Source organism: Rhineura floridana, chromosome 1, assembly GCF_030035675.1.
Source record: "Rhineura floridana isolate rRhiFlo1 chromosome 1, rRhiFlo1.hap2, whole genome shotgun sequence".
Classification (NCBI taxonomy): domain Eukaryota; kingdom Metazoa; phylum Chordata; class Lepidosauria; order Squamata; family Rhineuridae; genus Rhineura; species Rhineura floridana.
In genome coordinates, this window is record NC_084480.1 from 268,503,245 (window position 1) to 268,521,271 (window position 18,027).

The window sequence follows — 18,027 nt, forward strand, 5'->3', positions numbered from 1 at the left end:
AAGCTAATTCCTGTAGGTGTTCATACATGTGACATTCTGTGCAATACGCCACATAGGTCTAACAGCCCTGCTGGCTTTCTACCTTCATAATTGGTGGTTGTTGTCTATTGTTGGTTGTTTACTTGTAAAGATGATATTTGTGAGGTCAAAAAATGGGGTGGGGTTAACTGTTCTGGGCTCTTCCTCTGTTGCTAAGGGACTGTAAGGAGCAGAAAATATGAAGACAACTAAAGAGAAATCATGGTGCTTCAATTCCAAGCACATTTAGATGTTAGTATGATCCATTTAAATTGATGTGACCTACCTCTAAGTGTGTGTGTGTGTGTGTGTGTGTGTGTGTGTGTGTGTGTGTGTGTGTGTGTGTGTGTGTGTGTGTGTGTGTTGTGACTATGGTCTCCTTGAATATATTATTATGTAACTTGCTTTCACAGTATTGTATTTCTTGAGTCATAAAGATGAGTAATTGAAGTTGGCCATGTGATCTGTATCCTGCCTGTAGCTGAGATGGTATTAAGGGAGTGCTTGTTCCAGTCCCATAAGCACACACTTATGCTCATGCCTCCAAAGTGGTGTTATTTCAAAATAATAAAAATTCAGTGCTTGCATGTGCAGTGATTAAATACTTCTTTTAAGGTTCCTGTTGAAAACAGCCAGGAGTTTCCTGCTGATTTTCAGTGGGAGCAGAATGGGGCTCATGTGTGTATAATTTAACACTTTCTTCTGGGAGGGTTGAGGAGAAAAGGGATTATGGCTCTTAAAATGCTCAGACTGGAGCTGTAGCACAGCATGATTAAATGGCTATTCTTTTATATCCCCTTTATAAACAAAACAGCGGTAAAGAAACCTTTTTGATGTTTAGCATAGTGCATCTCAAGAAAACTAAGGGAGGTCTCGTAAGCTGATTAAATAAAACCAACAAGAGTCACAGGAAGGAAAGAAAATGGTTGTGGCCTTACTTGTGCAAAGTTTGAAGCAGCCAATATTGGGAGGATTGGTGTTTGAGTAGCCAAGTGACCTTTGAGAGGATAATGGCTGACTTCTTTTTCCCAGGATTCTGAAAGACAAGTTTACACATGAACGGCATAGCATTCAGATGGAGGAGGATAAATACATACGTTTTTAAATTCTAGTGTAGTGTGACATGTGGCTACCTGAAAATATCACAATACTGAAATACATTTCATATTTTTATTTAGAGGCAGAAACTACTCCAGTTTTCCCCTCTTTGGGGAAGGAATTCTGTGCTGTGTTCCCTTCTTTATTTTCTAAATCGGTTTTCTAAATTTTACTTTTTTCACTGAGTATGTTAACTGCTTTCCATATGTATGGCTAATGTGTACAACTCTAACAGTAGAACTAATATTATATGGTTTGATCATATAAAATTTATCTTTTTATATTCATCAAGTTAGATTCAGATTCATTCTCAGGATTGGAATACATGTGAATTGGGTCATATTTCAGCTGCATATCATCATGGGAATGTCATCATTCGAATGTTGGACTTGTTTTGTCTGCCAAATCTTGACCTTTCAGTTTCAAGTTCCACACAGGGTTGGTCACTGAACAGGTTTATTAACAGGGTTATGTACAATTTCCTGTCAGGGTTCTACAAAACAGGCCTGAATCAGGGTTTTTCCAAGGGATGACTAGAGGCTGGGATGCAATTCAAGGGACAGTTGACAGTGAATTCCCTTTTACAGGTGCCAGCACTTAAACTTCATTGCATATGTTCTGTTGCTTAAGATTTTTAATTAGCCATAAAACCACAATTTTGCTTTCAGAGCTAAATGAAAAATAGTAGTTCCAACCTCCACACACACAGCCGCCCAACTACTTAATTTATCATTTCTGCAATTTAAAATTGGTGTGCGCAGTCTTTTAGGCTGCAACGTACTTGCAATAAGATGATGATAGCTGGCAAAGGAGCAGAGTTTTCCTTTACATTGAATAAAAATTGTGGTTTACAGTATCTTGGAGTTCACTGCCAGCTTACCACCAGAGGAGAAGTGCACATGATCCCTGTTTAGAAGCTTTACACATACAATCAGACCAGTGCATTAGTGGGGAGCAGTACCATGCTGAATAGCAAATCCCCCAACATTGTGCATGCTAACACACCCCTCTCTCTGGTGCCTGCACACACAGCTCAAATGTCTGCAGGGATGAGCCCTTTGCAGGTTCAGCTGTATATGTGAAGGCTTCCATGTGATCTGGAACCCTGGTCATCTTGCATGGAAGCTTTTACATGTAATGTTGTATGTCCAAAGGTGTCAGTCCTGCAGATGACTGCACAGACACCAGGGGCAGGAGCTAGCTGGTACAGCTGACAGCAGGGGCATGGCAACTTGGCGCAGCATAAAATTTCTCAATAGTGCTGTGATCTACCCTTTGGGTTGCATTCAGATAAGCCCTACCCAGAATAAACCCATCAGAATTAATGAGCCTAAGTGTGTCATGTATATTAAATTTAGTGGGTCTACTCTGAGTGGAACTAGAACTGAATAGCACCTTATGTTTTTTAGGTGACATGATAGATGAAGTGTTGCACTAGCGTTGTGTGCTAATTGCAATATCATGTCAATGGAGCATCAGACCATCTTTCTGCTATGCCGACTACAGCTACAATTGTCAGATGTTGCGCTGCAGGGTCTCTATATGCTATCTGTTTAATGCTAACCTGTTGCATGGTATAGAATATGGCAGAAAGGGAACATGGAAGAATGCACAGTAGGGATGACTTTCATCTGTGTAGCAACCTAGAGGTATTTTGAGCAAAAGAAAGTATGTTACAAAAGTGTCTAGTATTTGATAGCAAATGACAGCCAGTGTAACAAATAGAAGCTGTCTTTATTGTTGAACCGAGAATAATTGCTGCAGAGTAGTGCAAGTCCTTCCTCCAATAGGATAAGAAAATGTTAATATTAATCATTAAGAACAAATCTGCATGCCACTCAAGTGATTTGAAGTGCTACTGCATTTTAAACATCATATTACTATGCAAAATCATTCTGGGGGGGAAATGATAGCCAAATTTACATTGATTAGTTGTTATGCCTTCAGACAACTTTCTGTAAAGTTAATGGCAATTAAAAATGTTTTAGGCTCCTTACTGAAGAAAGACTTTATCTCAGAGGACAATTTCCTGTTTCTAGCTTACAGCAAGTAGAATGCTGAATTTTCTCCAGCAATATTGGTGATATGAAGTACCTGGTGTGATATCTTTTAGCCCGCAGTAAGTATAACTAGATTCTTAGAAATAAATAGTAGAAATTAAATCCTGGTGTATAGGGGATTTCCATAGCTGCCTTTATCAGAGCCAGTATGTGACTAATTGTCTATCTGAAAGAACCTAAACATCAAAGACATTATGTGAAGACTGAAAATCACTGGACAGCTAGATTGCTTCCTTCCTAATCCTGCAATTATTTTTACTACATCAGCAGCAAGGGACAAAGGAAAGCAATTTCACATCTAGGAAACTGTCCTTATTGCCTTGGAAGTAGAGATCGTAAACGAAGAGGGCTGTTGCGGACATTCAATTGTTAAAAGTGCTCTTCTTGTTGGAAGAAGGAAGCAAGTGGCATGAAATGTTTATTTGCTCTGTAGTTCCTTTCATTAAAATGCCTTGAGTTCAAAAAGCTTTTGAGAAAGTGCAAGCTGAACTTATTTATAAATATAATTAGCTCTCGAAGACCTCGGTAAAAGATTAATTTGGTACAGTGAGGGAGCCAAAATTAATGGATAGTGATTAGTACACGTATCCATTGCCACACAATTGAATGAGACAATGATAGGATTCAAGGAACCATTATATTATGAAAGCAAACAAGAACTGATAACTAGCTAGGTGAAGGCAACCATTTGACTGTGTGGGTGAGAAAGAGTGCACTTGTAAACCCTAGGGCTAGGCTCTATTTTTTTGTAAAGTACTTAGATAGGGAGGTCCTTTTATAAATATTTTGGAGCAGTGGCAAATGCTTGAATTTCAGGGTGGGGGGGACACAGGAGGTCCTTAATGAAATGAACAACCCCACTCACCCTGCCCCCCAGCTTTAGTCAAGTCATGCCTCCCATAGCCTTCTAAAAACAGTAGTTTGGAGGACCATCAAAAGGTAGGTGGATTTGCACTCTCTCTTTCTCTCTCTCTCTCATACACACACACACTGCATGTAGAACACTGGTGCCATCAGGGTAGGACTTAGGGGCACAAATCCAGGGCCCTGCGTAGCAGAACGAACAGAAGGTTCTCCAAGCACAGCAGCAGGGCTCACTTACTACAATGTGAAGTAAGTGAACTAACAGATATTGCCATCCAAAGGGTCTTACCCCATAAGAGCATTAAGTCTAAAATCTACAGCTACCTAGCTGTACCACTGCTTCTCTCTCTCTCTTCCTCCCCCACAGACATGCATTTGCCCTTTTCCATAGACATAAGATGCTGATAATTTGTACAGTACTTCTAATGTGCAAAGAATTGTTTAGTCTTGATCATGTCAATTTCCACAACAACTCCATGAATATGCTCATTGTTATTTCAAGGGCTCCAGTGTTTACTTGATTGATCTAATGGATTAACAGTATTCTTATTAACTGTACACAAAGGTGGCCCCAATTCGTCAGGTGTAGCAGATTTTTAAACTTCTAATATTTTGAATAAAAGTACAAATGAAATCTGTAGATGGGTAAGCATGTCCTTCTGTGTGAGAGAGAATGTCTCTCTTCTCGTATGATTCTTGCTGTGATATTGGATGTATTTTTAAAATTAAAACTACTATGGGATGGCTTTGAAAGAGGATTAGACAAATACATGGAGGATAGGGTTATCAGTGGCTACTAGCCACAGTAGCTATGCTTTGCCTCCATGGTGGAGGCAGCATGCTTCTGAATATCTAAAAGAACTAAAAGACACCAATCAATCCTCTAATTTTTCAAAAATCGTAAAAGCCATTCTTGCATTGAGAGGAAAAAGGGACTTGTGTTACAAGTTTGTACCTGGTGTGGAGGAATGATGCTCGAGTACTAACCATGTCTGTACAATTAATGTGGTATCACACTAGCATGCATTATATATGTTTGAATATTAATGTTGTCAAGCTCATGGAAGTATTACACTGGCTTATTTCTGGCATGGGAGAATCTTCATTGATAGCACGGATACTGCATTGCTCTGTGACAAAAAGGGGAAAAAGCGACAAGTGCTGATAATGCCTATTTTTCAGACTGCAAGTGTAGCCTGGCACAGTAAAACGTATGCCAACCAAGTCATTCTAGTTGCATTCAAATTATGGGAGTATTGTTTTGAATGAAAATAGCTGCTTTCCACTATCCTCTGTGCTGTATTCAAAAGCCCTTTTAAAAAGAGTGTTAGACAAAATGCGTGTTAGCTTCACTATTGAAAGCAGCCTTAGAAACTCTTCTTGTCAGACAGCATCTTTTGGCTTTTGCTTGTATCTGTTCTGTATCAGTGACTGACAGGTGGAAAATGCTGGTAGAGCTTTTACATGCCAACTGAGTCTTGTTGTTTTGGAGTGACTAAGAGCCTTTTTCCATGAGAATTTTTTTCCTTTTAGAGAGACTGAGAACAAAAAGCCAGGGTAGTAATGAAACCTAGATACTGTTTCAGCAATCTGATATGCAAGCCGGATTGTAAAATTTATGCAGTCTTTCAGAGGCCGATGTGCAATACTTGCAAAAATTGATGTCATGCATAATTAGCAAGTAGTGTACTGTGTCATAAACCACATTGCTTCTGCAATCATTCGCATTAAAATATTTCATAGAGCATAATAATAAAAAAAATCCATCTTGTCAGATGGGCAAGATGTTTAGTTACTCTTCTTACTTAAAGAAATTGGATGTTAAGTTTATGGTCATTATATGAAATAGGTAAGAACATAAGAACATAAGAAGAGCCTGCTGGATCAGGCCAGTGGCCCATCTAGTCCAGCATCCTGTTCTCACAGTGGCCAACCAGGTGCCTGGGGGAAGCCCGCAAGCAGGACCCGAGTGCAAGAACACTCTCCCCTCCTGAGGCTTCCGGCAACTGCTTTTCAGAAGCATGCTGCCTCTGACTAGGGTGGCAGAGCACAGCCATCATGGCTAGTAGCCACTGATAGCCCTGTCCTCCATGAATTTGTCTAATCTTCTTTGAAAGCCATCCAAGCTGGTGGCCATTACTGCATCTTGTGGGAGCAAATTCCATAGTTTAACTATGCGCTGAGTAAAAAAGTACTTCCTTTTGTCTGTCCTGAATCTTCCAACATTCAGCTTCTTTGAATGTCCACAAGTTCTAGTATTATGAGAGAGGGAGAAGAACTTTTCTCTATCCACTTTCTCAATGCCATGCATAATTTTATACACTTCTATCATGTCTCCTCTGACCCGCCTTTTCTCTAAACTAAAAAGCCCCAAATGCTGCAACCTTTCCTCGTAAGGGAGTCGCTCCATCCCCTTGATCATTCTGGTTGCCCTCTTCTGAACCTTTTCCAACTCTATAATATCCTTTTTGAGATGAGGAGACCAGAACTGTACACAGTATTCCAAATGCGGCCGCACCATAGATTTATACAACGGCATTATGATATCGGCTGTTTTATTTTCAATACCTTTCCTAATTATTGCTAGCATGGAATTTGCCTTTTTCACAGCTGCCGCACACTGGGTCGACATTTTCATCGTGCTGTCCACTACAACCCCGAGGTCTCTCTCCTGGTCGGTCACCGCCAGTTCAGACCCCATGAGCGTATATGTGAAATTAAGATTTTTTGCTCCAATATGCATAATTTTACACTTGTTTATATTGAATTGCATTTGCCATTTTTCCGCCCATTCACTCAGTTTGGAGAGGTCTTTTTGGAGCTCTTCGCAATTCCTTTTTGTTTTAACAACCCTGAACAATTTAGTGTCGTCAGCAAACTTGGCCACTTCACTGCTCACTCCTAATTCTAGGTCATTAATGAACAAGTTGAAAAGTACAGGTCCCAATACCGATCCTTGAGGGACTCCACTTTCTACAGCCCTCCATTGGGAGAACTGTCCGTTTATTCCTACTTTCTGCTTCTTAACCAATTCCTTATCCACAAGAGGACCTCTCCTCTTATTCCATGACTGCTAAGCCTTTGGTGAGGTACCTTGTCAAACGCTTTTTGAAAGTCTAAGTACACTATGTCCACTGGATCACCTCTATCTATATGCTTGTTGACACTCTCAAAGAATTCTAATAGGTTACTGAGACAGGACTTTCCCTTGCAGAAGCCATGCTGGCTCTGCTTCAGCAAGGCTTGTTCTTCTATGTGCTTGGTTAATCTAGCTTTAATAATACTTTCTACCAGTTTTCCAGGGACAGAAGTTAAGCTAACTGGCCTGTAATTTCCGGGATCTCCTCTGGATCCCTTTTTGAAGATTGGTGTTACATTTGCCACTTTCCAGTCCTCAGGCACGGAGGAGGACCCGAGGGACAAGTTACATATTTTAGTTAGCAGATCAGCAATTTCACCTTTGAGTTCTTTGAGAACTCTCGGGTGGATGCCATCCGGGCCCGGTGATTTGTCAGTTTTTATATTGTCCATTAAGCTTAGAACTTCCTCTCTCGTTACCACTATTTGTCTTAGTTCCTCAGAATCCCTTCCTGCAAATGTTAGTTCAGGTTCAGGGATCTGCCCTATATCTTCCACTGTGAAGACAGATGCAAAGAATTCATTTAGCTTCTCTGCAATCTCCTTATCGTTCGTTAGTACACCTTTGACTCCCTTATCATCCAAGGGTCCAATTGTCTCCCTAGATGGTCTCCTGCTTTGAATGTATTTATAGAATTTTTTGTTGTTGGTTTTTATGTTCTTAGCAATGTGCTCCTCAAATTCTTTTTTAGCATCCCTTATTGTCTTCTTGCATTTCTTTTGTCAGAGTTTGTGTTCTTTGTTATTTTCTTCATTCGGACAAGACTTCCATTTTCTGAAGGAAGACTTTTTGCCTCTAAGAGCTTCCTTAACTTTGCTCGTTAACCATGCTGGCATCTTCTTGGCCCTGGTGGTACCTTTTCTGATCTGCGGTATGCACTCCAGTTGAGCTTCTAATAGAGTGTTTTTAAACAACTTCCAAGCATTTTCGAGTGATGTGACCCTCTGGACTTTGTTTTTCAGCTTTCTTTTTACCAATCCCCTCATTTTTGTGAAGTTTCCTCTTTTGAAGTCAAATGTGACCGTGTTGGATTTTCTTGGCAATTGGCCAGTTACATGTATGTTTAATTTAATAGCACTGTGGTCACTGCTCCCAATCGGTTCAACAACACTTACATCTCGCACCAGGTCCCGGTCCCCACTGAGGATTAAGTCCAGGGTTGCCATCTCTCTGGTTGGTTCCATGACCAACTGATCTAGGGAATAGTCATTTAGAATATCTAGAAACTTTGCTTCTTTGTCATGACTGGAACACATATGCAGCCAGTCTATGTCCGGGTAGTTGAAGTCACCCATTACTACCACATTTCCTAGTTTGGATGCTTCCTCAATTTCATATCTCATCTCAAGGTCTCCCTGAGCATTTTGATCAGGGGGACGATAGATCGTTCCCAGTATTAAGTCCCTCCTGGGGCACGGTATCACCACCCACAACGATTCTGTGGAGGAGTCTGCCTCTTTTGGGGTTTCGAGCTTGCTGGATTCAATGCCTTCTTTCACGTATAGAGCGACTCCGCCACCAATACTTCCTTCCCTGTCCTTCCGATATAGTTTATATCCAGGGATAACCGTATCCCACTGGTTTTCTCCATTCCACCAGGTCTCGGTTATGCTCACTATATCAATGCTCTTCTCTAAGACCAAGCACTCCAGTTCTCCCATCTTGGTTCGGAGGCTCCTAGCATTAGCGTACAGGCACTTGTAAGCAGTGTCTCTCTTCAAGTGTCTTTGGCACTTGTGGTTAGGCCTGTGGTAATTTTGCTCTTCTGAATTTATATCCTGTGCCCCTGCTCTCACAATGCCTACTTCTAGGCCTACCCTTTTTAAAATTTCATCATTTCTTTGGTTTTTATCCCAGGGGGGAGGTTTATTCCGAACCGGACCTTTCTCAGGTCCTGTCGGGTTTCCCCCCTCAGTCAGTTTAAAAGCTGCTCTGCTACCTTTTTAATTTTAAGTGCCAGCAGTCTGGTTCCATTCTGGTTCAAGTGGAGCCCGTCCCTTTTGTACAGGCCCGGCTTGTCCCAAAATGTTCCCCAGTGCCTAACAAATCCGAACCCTTCCACCCGACACCATCGTCTCATCCACGCATTGAGACTGCGAAGCTGGGCCTGTCTGGCTGGGCCTGCGTGTGGAACTGGTAGCATTTCAGAGAAAGCCACCTTGGAGGTCCTGGCTTTCAGCATCCTACCTAGCAACCTAAATTTTGCTTCCAGGACCTCACGGCTGCATTTCCCCATGTCGTTGGTGCCAACGTGCACCACGACCACTGACTCCTTCCCAGCACTGTCTACCAAACTATCTAAACGACGGGCGATATCCGCAACCTTCGCACCAGGCAGGCAAAACACCTTGCGGTCTACACGCCCATCACACACCCCACTGTCTATGTTCCTAATGATCGAATCACCCACTACAAGGATCCCTCCACCCCCTGGAGATATATCCTCGGCACGAGAGGATAGCTGCTCATCTCCCAAGCAATGGGTCCCTTCTAAGGGATCGTTTCCCTCTTCCTCAGCTGGATGCTCTCCTTCCCCGAGACCATCGTTCTCCATGATAGCAGGAGAGCTATCATCGTTGGAGTGGGACACAGCTATAACGTCCCTGAAGGCCTCCTCCACACACCTCTCTGCCTCTCTCAGCTTTTCCAGGTCCGCCACCTTGGCCTCAAGGAAATGAAGTCATTCCCGGAGAGCCAGGAGCTCATTGCACCGAGAGCACACCCACGACTTCTGTCCAACAGGCAGATAGTCGTACATGCTGCAGGCGGTGCAAAACACTGGAAAGCCCCCACACCCCTGCTGGCTTCTTACCTGCATAGTTTTGTTTAAGGTTTATTACGTCAATGGGTTGGAGACTGTGGTTTAGTTGAGGTCAGGGAACAGACGGGCAGAGTGGGGGGCCCTGGCCTCCTCGCCCTGCTGTCGAACTCGCTCTGCTGCTTAACTCGCCTTGACGCTTCATCAGCTGGGGCTCCCTCTATCTTGTGGAGCAGGCTCCCTCGCTAGGGTGCTCTGACTTTATATGTGTAGCTGGTTCCTCCCAGCTACTGCTGCCAGCCAATGATGTGTTACTTGAGGCTGATGGCTATCAGCTGGGGCTTAACTCTTTAGTATTCTCTCAGGCTTCCTTACTTCCTGAGCGAGGGGCGGGGCTGTTTAAGCTTTTGGCTGCTTTTAATCTAATCAAGGGGCTGTGCCTTCCAGGCAAGTCTTTTGTGTTTGTTGTTTTCCCACCTAGAACAGCCTGACCTTTCTTTAACCTAGGGAAACAGAGCTTGTGGTTGTGTTTCAGGAAGGCTGAAGCTGCCCTTTTTAGCAAGGACTGAGCTGACTCTCTCCCTGTATGTGTCGGTGGAGTTTCCTTTTCCCCCTTCTCTCCGACTGGAATTTAGCCTTGTTTACAGTGTCCCCTGAAGCTTTCCTGCTAGGGTGGTGTTGAAAACTAGCTTTCTATGGGCTTCCTTCTTCTAGGATCTGTCTCCTAAGATATAGGTTCTTTCAGGATTTGGCTCCTAGTTCAGGGTGACCTTGGGCTGCCCTTATTACTTATTGCTCTGAGCTGTTTTACTTCAATTTAATAATGGAATAAATGGGAGCTACTTACCCTCTTTTCGCTCTGCTGCTTAACTCGCCTTGACGCTTTGTCAGCTGGGGCCTTGACGCTTTGTCAGCTGGGGCCTTGACGCTTCGTCAGCTGGGTCTGTGTTTAAAAGCCTTCAATAATGGCAAATGCTACTTTGTAAACAAAACATTTTTGAAGCATGTTGGCCAACCTATACAGTAGGGCCCCGCTTCCCGGCACTCCGCTTGCTCGCGTTCCGCTAATGCGGCGGCTTTCCTCCCCTCTTTAAAAGCCGGTTTTGTGCTTTTGTGGCGTTTCGGGTCATTTTCATGCGACGCGCCCCTTTAAAGTCAATGGGGTTCTGCCTTATGGCGATTTCCGCTTTACGGCAGGGGTCCGGAATGGAACCTGCCGTATAAGCGGGGCCCTACTGTATACTGAATTAGGAACAAAGCAAATGGGTTCAAAACATGGAAGAAAGCCATGAGCATTTTGGGTTATTGTATTTGAGAACTTTCAATGCATGCCATAGGCAAGGGGCGGAGGGGTGGATTGAGCATGTACTACCAGGCTAGTGTAATAAGTGCATGCATGATATGCTAGCAGGCAGTCTAATGTGCTGAATGTTTAAACCCAGTATAGCAGGTAAACATAAACAAGAAGCTGCCTAATGCTTAGACTGGTGCTAACTATCTTGATTGGTCATGGGCTTTGAAGCACTGATTATTTCTATTTCTGATATATGAGGTCCTTTTAACTGGAGGGCCTGGACGCTGGGCAAGCCCCACAAATTGTGTGCTTCATAGTAGCATGGTTTGTTTTTGTTTTTCCTTGTTTAGATATATGTTAGGGTAGATTCCTCATAATGTTTAATGAACTTATTTCATTTAAAATATATGCAGATAGGCAAGAGTGTCCATAGAAATATTTGGGGGGGGCAGATCTATGAATTGTTCCTATAGGTAGGGTTGCCATATTGCCTGGATAGCCGGGTTTTACCTGGATTCTATGCATGCCACCCGGCGCCCGGCTAGCCCCTTACGTGGCCCGGATTCTCAGCTTTAATTTTTAAAAAAAAAGTTTCTAGGTGGTCCGGTTCTCGAGATATACATAAAAACGTCAGCCACCCCCCTCGACTGTTAAACCTTTCTTTAAGCAGTACTGTACTATAGCACTTTGTAGCTTTAACCCCACCCGTTCAGCATTGCAGCCAATCAGGGATTGTGTTTCAGTTTCATTGACCTCAGGCAGTGTCTAGAAAACAAAATGGTGGTTTCACACACACACACACACACACACCGTTTATCTGAAAATCTCATAAATTGGGTAAGTATATACATTTCAGGTTTTTTTCCTCTTGTGTGCAGGAGTCAGAGCTTGGGCAGTGTTTTGAAAACCTTCCCAATACTTGCTTTTTGTAAAAGCAATGCTAATCCCATATGCCCAAAGTAAATCCCATTTAATTCAATAGGACTTACTTTGAGTAGACATATTATGAATGTGCTGAAAATCAATGGGACTTTGGAGTGAATGTAAAAAAGAATTATGTTTGTGTTCTAACTCTTTCTGTCTCCAGTCCAATTTTAAAGCAAGTAGGCAGAGCTTACTTAGGTATTACAGTTTTTATTCTGTAGGAAAGTAATACTGATTTTTAAAAAACTAATACTGATTTTTCTGCAATGACCAACTGGTTTGACAATAAACTATTATATGGCCTGTATGTATTTATACATCTGCTGTTTGTGCGTGTGCGTGTATGGAGTCTTTCCAACACCCCTGTGAGGTAGGGTTGGAAACCAATGCAGCTCACAACAAGAAATAAAGCCATTTAAAATCCAATAACCATAAAACAAGTATAAACAGTTGCAAAACAGCGTAAAGTGGCATGATTCGGAATTCTGGGTTGTGTGAATGAAGTTGCTTATCACTTGAGGTTTCAGTTCTGTCCCTGTTTGAGCAAGCCCCACTGAATATGCTGGGACTTGCTTCTGAATAAATAAACTTAGGATTGCACTATAAATATCTTTACAGTTTGTGTAAATAATAAATATATTTGATAGTCATGCTTATATACATATTTCTTCATTTATCATATTTTTGGTTTTTGGTTAGGAATCCTGACTGGTTGTGAGATGCTTAGTTTTCTGCCTTACTCATAGGAATCTTGTTGTGGTTGGTATGGTATTACATTTAGGAAAGTGTTACTGCCTTCTGTGTTTTTTTTTCCTATTTGCATTTCACTTATCTTTAACCTCACTCCGTTACAGCCATAGAAGCAACAGCAGCATATGCAAGATAATTAACTCCCATTAGTGATAAGAACAAGAATTTATAATTATTATTTCAATTAAAACAAGAGGCTTATCAATACTTTGAAGAGGACCAGATATTTATTTTGTTTCTGAGCCCAGGACTGGGTCTTTCATGATGCCCGGTGGGGGGGGGGAGCAGGAGAGTAGTCAATAAGACAGACATCCTGGCATTGGTAATCTAATTAGCAAGGTATGTGTGGGGTTGTTGCACACTTCCAGGCCCAGTTTCATTTTGAGTATGGAGGTGGAACCTGTGTAGATGTGGTTGAGAAATTTTGAGTTAAGCAAAGCTCTGCTTTTATAAAACCTAAGAAACATACAGATACTTTGAATGTCTGAGTGCCTGCACCAGTGGAACACTGGAGGAACTTGTAAAACTTGCTGCAACAGTATTTAGAACTGAGCATGTGGTGTGAAAGACTCCTTTTCCTAACATTTTGGCTTGTTTTTCTCCACCCACCACATATCTGAAATATATTGTATATGTTATGGTTAACCGTGCTGCTGCCCTGACTTACTTTATGTTTGTTGCTATTTTGTGTTTTTATTATGTTTTTATATTGATTGTGTATTTTTATTGTTTTTATTATATTTGTAAGCTGTGCTGAGCTCTGTTTTTAACAGCAAAAGGGCAGGATATAAATTCTCTTAATCAATCAATAAATACTCCATAGTGTTGGAAACTAGAGTCTAGGCATTTAAGGCTGAAAATGTTGCTTAAAAAAAAAGATTTCTCACATCTTTCCCCAGTTTTTGGTGGTAATTCCTAGGCACAAAAACAAAACAACTGGACAATCCAAATATTAATATGCAAATATTTGCATAATATGCAAATAACATGCAAATAATTTGCATAATATGCAAATTAACTTGCCCAGATTTGTGGAACTGGAATATGGCAACCCTACCTATAGGTCACTGGCAACCTACTCCACCCACCTTTACATTTAGAATTCCAGGGGGTCAAGTGCCCCTCTGCCTTACCCTGCAGGGGATAGGGATGTTACATGAAATAACTGGGAAACCTTAATATATGGGGGCAATTTTTTCTCCAAATGCTAAACCAGTTTTCCTGTACATTTCATTGAAAAACTAGGCCTGGAAATCAACTGTACAGCAGTGGTCCTCTGACTATTTTCCCCAATTGAAAATTGCTGAAGATCACGGCAGATCACTTACTTATTTTCCTGCCTGTTGTAACAATTGCAATGCAATGTACTTGAGGCTGTATGATCTTAATGGTATTTTTATTGCTTATATTGTATTTTTGTTGTATAACAGTTTGAATTCCATAGTGTTCTTTACAGATATGCCGTGGACCACCTGAATCAGGCTCATGGGCCGTTGATGGTCCATGGACCACAATTTGGGAACTCCTCCTGTAGAGAGGCACGATTCTCCGTGGCGCAGAGTGGTAAGCGGCGGTAATGCAGCCGAAGCTCTGCTCACAGCCGGAGTTCGATTCCAACAGAAGGAGGTCGAATCTCCGGTAAAAGGGGTTGAGGTCCACTCAGCCTTCCATCCATCCGTGGTCGGTAAAATGAGTACCCGGCATATGCTGGGGGGTAAAGAAAGGCCGGGGAAGGAACTGGCAATCCCACCCTATATATACAGTCTGCCTTGTAAACGTCGCAAGATGCCACCCTAAGAGTCGGAAACAACTTGCACTATAAGTGCGGGGACACCTTTACCTTTTTACCTGTAGAGAACCCTTATAATCTGAACTCTGTCTGTCTTTTCAATCAATCATCTGTCTATTTGTAGTGAACAAAAACCATCAGGTTAAAACATTTTTATGCTAAACAGTTCTTGCTTTAATGTCATTGTTTTAAAAATATTTGTAAACCATCCTGAAGACGGGACGGTAGGTAGAAATTTGTTTAATATAAATAAATAAAATGTAGCTATTATCTTAGTTCAGTGGTAGAGCATGTGCTTTGCTTACAGAAGGTCCTAATTCAGTCCTTTGCATCAATATTTTCAATATATCTCCGGTTACTGGTCTGGGAAAGACTTCTGCCTAAGATCATGGGGAGAGTTGAAAAATGGCAGACTAGGTATGTCAGCTTCATTTTTTTTAAAAAGCCAGTATTTGAAATTTATAGGATTATCGTTTGGCATTGTGATCCTGTATATTTGTGCAGACAACACAGATGTAACCCATTAATGCTGGGAGGGCATGGCTTCCATCCTAATTACTTCCGGTCACAGAAAGCCATAGGATCAAGTAATTACATGCTAGGACAAACTGCTTAAATTGAAACAGGTATGTAGCTGTGGTCTCTCTGGGAAGCCTAATGCGCTTAGGCAAGTGGTTGTCTAAGTTCTTGTAGGATCAGACCCAAATGTAAGTTAAGACACACCTGTATTCACCAGCTGTCTCTATTGGGGCATTTTGTATTAATAACGTGCTGTTTTTTTCACCTGGCATTATTCTGGTATGCAGATTCTGGTATGCAGATTCTGGAATGCTGCTATTTCTTCTGGCACTGGATCATGAGCATTGTGGAGACAGCATTCTTGGGTTTGTTGTACCAGGTCAATTACAGGTCACGAAGAGTTTCTTCCAAGAATATGATGGACTGTGAGGGTCCGTCAGCTCTGGCTGAATGTTAAAATAATACATAAGGGTATAGAAAATGAGACTGTTGTTTTGGAGGCTGATGAAATATTCTGGAGATAAATGAATAACAACAAAGAAAGCATCTACAAGGAAATGAATGCAAGTGATAATGTGCTTAGAGAGAGCCTCAAGTGAAAGTAACTTCCTTACTGGTTGTAGCTTTTATGGAATGGGATATTGGAACATCTGTTTTCTGTAAGGGACTTTTGTCTGCATCTCTGCTTATTAAGGCTGATGACTTCTTTATATGGCTTAGACATGTAGGGGTGCCTCTATAAACTAAAAGAAGGGTAATTAAAATATTAGCACTATTTATTTATTTATTTATTTATTTATAGCATTTGTTAGTCGCTTTTTCAAAAATAGGACTCAAAGCGACGTACAAAAAGGAAAACAAAAACACACTGCATATGAAATAGTTTACAGCAAGTCAAACAATGGCAAAAAGAATTTCAAGCGAAATAATACAACAATAATAGAGAAAAAACAAATGGCAGGTATAACAGCAACACAAAAACCATACCAACACTATAAATATAACATAACACATTGTAACAACTAGTCAGTTACACAACTAGTCAATATGGCAAAAGTAGAAGAGAAGTAACACAATTTTAACTTGCACAGTATAAATAGCTGCCTGCCCGTTATGGAAGACAGTTCTTTATTTAAACACCTTGCTTAACCATTTCCCCCTCTCTTAGTCTTCTCTATAAATCTTTGTCATATAAGTTCTTGGTTTAGTCCCACTTTTGCTAACCTGGTCCCCTCCAAATGTTTTGGATTACAACACCCATCAACTCCAGTCAGAATGGCCACACTGGCTGGGGCTCATGGGAGTTGTAGTCCAATACATCTGAAGGACACCAGATTGGTGAAGCCTGGTCTAGTCACATGAGAGAGTTTGCAGAACTGGAATCCCTCTTTGGAAGCATTTATTGACATACATATATTTTTATTAAGGCTACTTCTGTCATGATTACTTACTGGCCTTGTATTTATGCCTTAATTGGATATGTTCATGAAGCTTTACATTATCTTACATATGTGTCAGTTTCATAGTGATTTCATTCCAAAGTTTTTTCAGACAGATGGGCGACTAACAAATAAAAATTTATTATTATTATTATAAAGTGACATCTGGGAAACCTTGGGTCTTAGTGTACCCATGTTTATATTGAGGTATATAAATTCACATGAAAATACCCATATCTGAACTCACGTTTCAAATACACACACACACAAATACAAAACCCTTCTGGACTTCTTAGAAATAGACCCCCCCCCCATATGTTCAAGGTAAAAATGGCAATTGCTGTTCTGTCTGTGATTATCAGAAGCCAGTGGAAAGCAAGTGTCTCCTTGCTGGTTTCCTTAAGTCTATATAGTAGGGACCCGCTTTATGGCATTCTGCTGATGCGGCGGCTTTTAATTAGGGGAAATTCCCCGTTTTAAAGCCGATTTTGTGCTTTTGCGTCATTTTCGCGCAACGCGACCCATTATAGTCAATGGGTTCCGCTTTACGGCGATTTCCGCTTTACGGCGGGGGCCTGGTCCCTAACCCGCCGTATAAGCAGGGCCCTACTGTAAATAGGGATGTGGAGGACAGTGCTGACTCAGCTGTGATCTTTATGAGACCAATTCTCACTCTCATTTTAGGTGAAAGAGTTGCTAATGCAATAAAAGGATTTTATAACATCCTGAAAAAAACTCTTGACAACAGGAGTAGTTCAGGACATACATGTGATAATACACACATGGCAAAACATGGAAACTTGTGATTAGGAAGAAATTCACCCTGGTGCTGGATTACTACAGTAGTTTTGATAACAGAGTATATGTATATGTTGTAAATTTTGTATATTGTATGCTTTTAAAATGTGCTGTAAGTCACAAGTCAATTGCAAAATCTGTTTGAAGCTGAATTTTTTTAAAAAAATGCACTTGAGCTGATCCCACCAGATTTTACAGTAAAAAGGGGCAGAGTTTGACTAGCATCGTGTGTCGCCATTTTAAGGAAAGAGAGGGGGAGATGCACTGGAACCAGCAGAACAGTAAGTGTGTCTCTACCCTAAGTATGTTTGGCTGAACATGCTTAGAATCCTCCTTCATACTTTCCTGCTCAATGTGGAAAGATCAGGGTGGAGCCAGGAGGGACCTTGGGGGTGGGGGCAGGGCTGGTGCATGCAGCCCTGTGATCCCTCCATACTTTATGCCTACACATGTTCTTTGAATGCATGAATAGGGCTACTGTTTATAATGAAGTTCAGCACGATGTGACTGAGGTCCATTGATGTACAAAAATTATTTTTAAAATAATGCTTTCATAAGATGATTGGCTGACTTTTTC

The 18,027-nt window shown here is 41.4% G+C and overlaps 1 protein-coding gene across 10 annotated transcripts in view; it reads left to right on the top strand.

The window, feature by feature from the left end:
* Positions 1 to 18,027, top strand: part of SULF1 (sulfatase 1) — a 167,679-nt gene that overhangs the window by 58,388 nt on the left and 91,264 nt on the right. For 2 of the 10 annotated variants that reach the window (XM_061600850.1, XM_061600835.1), the window contains exon 3: positions 3,156 to 3,235. The exons of the other annotated variants lie outside the window; for them this stretch is intronic. The gene's annotated coding sequence lies outside the window, so the exon portion shown is untranslated. The remainder of the gene's footprint in view (positions 1 to 3,155; positions 3,236 to 18,027) is intronic. 10 annotated transcript variants of the gene reach the window in all.